The sequence below is a fragment of the Antrostomus carolinensis genome, unplaced genomic scaffold, assembly GCF_000700745.2.
Source record: "Antrostomus carolinensis isolate BGI_N321 unplaced genomic scaffold, ASM70074v2 scaffold16134, whole genome shotgun sequence".
NCBI classification, from domain to species: domain Eukaryota; kingdom Metazoa; phylum Chordata; class Aves; order Caprimulgiformes; family Caprimulgidae; genus Antrostomus; species Antrostomus carolinensis.
In genome coordinates, this window is record NW_010310251.1 from 13,576 (window position 1) to 18,358 (window position 4,783).

The following is a 4,783-nucleotide window of genomic DNA, read 5'->3' on the forward strand; positions in this document are numbered from 1 at the left end:
TCATATTGCTGTAAAAGCGCATAGAATCCATCCACCAACTAAATAATTTGTTGTCTGTAATTGAGACCAAAACTTGGCTTGATATTGTTTTTATTTTTTAAATCCCTCCCCTGGCTCCATGTGTGGGTGTGAGTGCGTGTGTGTGCGTGTGTGTGTACGTGTATTGTTGCAAAATAGTACCTACTGACACTGCTGTTGCAGGAACAGCAGTTAACCTGGAACTGTGAATGTTTTAGTTACCTGGATATTACCTGGATATAGTGAAGGTTTAGTTACCTGGATATTACATATTACTCACGACCTGACAAAAATACTGTTGCAGCACCTAACATGAGTTCATATGGTTGATTTTTAGGTCTTCTGCTGGTGTTGATGTAAAATGGCATCCCACAAATAAACAGTATTTGTGTTGGTTTCAGCAACTGACTTCAGATTTTTCTGTGGTTCATGCTCCAGAAGTTCTTGTATCTGAACATGCATCATGTTGGCTGGCAACCTTTATCATTTAGTAACGGAGAACTTTTATGTACAATCTTGTCATCCTTATTTTTAATAGTAAGGCAAATCAGTATTTAAAACCTGTTTGGAAAAAGTTATGTTCCAAATGGAGTGTGTGGGTGTAAAACAGTATTGTAATAGAGAAGTTTTCAACAAAAAGAGTCGATTTGAACAGGAATGTCTCTTAAGACAAAATTGCACAAAATACATGATCCTTACCCACTCATCTTGACACAGGCTTTCAGCCCATGAGGTCCTCAAAGAAAAGCTGTTGATGTATGGGCTGGATGAGCAGTGAGGTAGACTGAAAACAGACTGAATGGCAGGGCCGAGAGGGTGGTGGTCAGCAGTCCAAAGTCTAGCTGGAGGCCAGTGGCTAGCAGTGTACCCCAGAGTCAATGTTGGGTCCAGTCCTGTTCAACATCTTCATTAATGACCTGGATGATGGGGCAAAGTGTACCCTCAGCAAGTTTGCTGATGACAGTAAACTGGGAGGAGTGGCTCATACACCAGAGGGACCTCAACAGGCTGGACAGCTGGGCTGATGGGAACCTCTTGAACTTCAACTAGGAGAAGTACAAAGTTCTGCACCTGAGGAGGGACAACCCCATGCACCAATGTATGCTGGGGGCCACCCAGCTGGAAAGCAGCTTGGCAAAAAAGGGACTGGGGCTCCTTGTGGACACCAAGTTGAAGATAAGCCAGCAAAGAAAGCAAATGGTATCCTGGGTTGTGTTAGACAAAGTATTTCCAGCAGGTTGAGGGAGATGGTCCTTCCGCTCTCCTCAGCACTGTTGAGGCCACATCTGGAGTAGTGTCCTCTTCTGGGCTCACTAGTAGCAGAGACACCATGACATACTGGAGAGAGTCCAGCAATGGGCTGCAAAGATGATGAAGGGACTGAAGCTTCTCTCCTATGAGGAAAGGATGAGATAACTGGGACTGTTTAGCCATGAGAAGAAAAAGATACCTGAAGGGAGAGTATGAAGGAGATAGAGCCAGGCTCTTTTCAGCAGTGCCCAGGACCAGAGGCAGTGGTGACAAACTGAAACACCACTTCTCTGAATGTCAGGAAGCACTTTTTACTGTGAGGGTGACTGAGCACTGGCACAGGTTGCCCAAGGAGGTTGTGGAGTCTCCATCCTTGGAGATGCTCAACGCCATCTGGGCGTGGCCTGGGCAACTGGCTCTAGGTGGCCTTGCTTGAGCAGGGGAGTAGATGACCTCCAGAAGTTACTTGAAACCTCAACCCTTCTGTGATTTCTAAAAATATATGCTAAAGAAAATTCTCTTAAGATACTCAAACATAATGCTGGAAGAGAAAACCAGTCTAGTAGTGTTTAAATGTGATATTTTGATCTGAGGGTCTGTTTGTGACCTTAAATATTTGTGCTTTTCTTACTTTTTGGAAGAGTTTTAAAATTATTTGACTTGTAATGAGCTGTCACATTGCTCTTTTAAAGTGAAAGTGATAGTATCTAAGCAGAGCAGTAGAAACGCTGCTAACAATAAGACATGAAAATTACAGCCTAAATGTCCATAATACATTCACAAATTTAATTTTTAAAGGAGCCATTAATTAATCTTACTACTTTGTATTGCTTGCAGAGCTACAAATCTGCTTTTGAATAGAAAACAGACTTAAAAGCTGGCAAAAAGAATAAAGAACACAACATAAGAGATTTCACAATATTTTTTTTTAAATATTTTGCACTATTTGAGCTACCAGTCCTAAGGTTCTTGACTTAAAATATTATTTAAAGTTAAATATATTTACATTACAATTGGAATATTGTAATGTAGAACCCATTCTAGAGAAACAGTTCTTCATTATGTTCATGTTGGTGATGAAGGCTGGGATTGCCTTCATCAGTTCTCAGAATGTAGCCTGCTGCTTATACTTATCAGGAGAGAGTCAGAGTCTTCTGTACCACAAAAACTTTAATATTATTATCCAAATAGTTTTTTATATTAATTATGTGTAGGTTAAATGTGAATGTCTTTTCTTTATATTCAAGGGTTATTTTCCAGCCAAGTTATCAGTGTGCTATGGAAAGACTGAAATGCTTTGTACCTACAGCAAACAGCTTGATAAGTATGTGTTTGAAAGCAAGAGCTTTGTTTCATTCTGCTGACTGTATCTGAAGTTCTCGATCTGCTTGTAAGACTTCACTGTTTTTTCCTGTACTGATTCACTGTACAAGGGGTTCTGTGTTCTGTCAGCCCTGGAGCTCAGCGTGCCGTTGCCCTGTGAGAAGGCCGCCTGCTCCTGCTTCAGTTACAAATTCATAGAGCGTGCATATGCTCAACCACCTTTTTTATCGAGCCTGTTCTGTGACTTGTTCTGTTTAGCCACTGTCAGCTGTGATAGTAACATGTTGTCCTGGTTTTGCTAGGACAGGGTTAGTTTTCTTCTTAGTAGCTAGAAAGCACCGTGTTTTGGTTTCAGTGAGGATTGTTATGAGAACAATGTTGATACCTACAAGGACACTGTGCTTGGGCAGTTTCCAAAAAGAGAGGACTGGCAGGGGGGGGAGTGGAGAAGTGTTAGTAAAACCCAGAACTGACAGTTGGATATGCCAGTAAGATATTCCATATCGTATTACGTCATGTTTAGTAAATTAACTGGGGCTGACCGGAAACAAGAGGGATTCTTTCGGGAATCACTTGGGCTTGTTTTTCTGGGATTGTGATTTCAGTTTCAGGGTTCCTTTTCGCTCCTCTGGGATTGTTATCAGTGGGTGGTGAGCAATTGTACTGTGCATCACTCATATATAGAGCGGTTATTATCATTACTCTTACTATTTTAATTCTGTTTTACTCTAATTATTAAATTGTTCTTAACTTAGAAGTCTCCTTACCTTTACCTCTCCAGTTCTCCTCCTGATTCCCTGGGTTTGGGGTAAGGGGACAGTGGTGCTGCAAGTGGCTGTGTCTTGTTTGGCTGCCAGCTCAGTGAAACCATCACACACGTCTTACCTAAACATGAGTTTTTCTACCTGAAGTTACTGATGAAGCTAAAGAAGTTTCAGCATCACCAGAGCAGTTGCAGTTATACCTCTGTTCAGCTGTACCTTCTGTGCAGGGTGGGGAACAAAAAAACCCACACATGTGGTGTCTGTATAAGGTACACTTATACCCCTATAAGTGCAACTGATTTTGCACTAGCATAGGTCCAGCGCAGAGCCACGAAGATGATTAAGGGAGTGGAGCATCTCCCTTCTGAGGAAAGGCTGAGGGAGCTGGGGCTCTTTAGCTTGGAAAAGAGGAGACTGAGGGGAGACCTAATTAACGTTTACAACTATGTCAAGGGCAAATGTCATGAGGATGGAGCCAGGCTCTTCTCAGTGATGCCCAACGATAGGACAAGGAGCAATGGGTGTGAGCTGGAACACAGGAGGTTCCGCTTAAACTTGAGAAAAAACTACTTTACAGTGAGGGTGACAGAGCACTGGAACAGGCTGCCCAGGGAGGTTGTGGAGTTTCCTTCTCTGGAGACATTCAAGACCCGCCTGGACGCCTTCCTGTGTAATTTCGTTTAGGTTCCTGCTCTGGCAGGGGGATTGGACTAGATGATCTTTCGAGGTCCCTTCCAATCCCCATCATTCTGTGATTCTGTGATAGGTGTTCTAGAAAATTCTCAGTGACCCAAACCAGCTAAACTAGTGAAATTTTCAGTGTGAACAAGATACAGTGGATTGATACCTGCTGAAATGTGAAGAAAAGTGAATGGATAAAATCTCAGAGAGTCGGTGTGTGAGAGGCTGTGTAGCTATTGTATACAGAAGGGCATGGAAAAATAGGATGGGTGGAGAGGAGCAGAGTATGGAGAGTACTGCTTGGAAGCCACAGAAAATATAAAAGGTTTTGTATTAACTTTTAAGAGCAACTGCTAATGAAGTGAGGAACTAATATGAAGGAGAAGCAGCCGACTGGGTTTGAATGAACAAGAGATAAGAAGAGTGACTGGGGTGATCAGTAGCAAAGGAAAGGTGCAAGATTAGGCAGAAATCTGAAGCTAAGTTTGAGACAGAACAACAATGTTCTTGACAGGAGAATGAAATACTTCGTTGCATGTTAAGAATCCCTTGATGAAGGAGCAAATTTATTTTCTCTGATGAAAACAGCAGATAACCTTTTTCTGTAACTATGGCATAAAGGGAGGCTTAGAAAACTCACACCTTCTCACAAGTAGCGTACTGTCCGCATTGCCACTGCAGCATTCCCATGGTCAGAAAAAAAGATGAGGAAATCATTTTCCAGTATGTAGTCTGAAAGCCTGCTG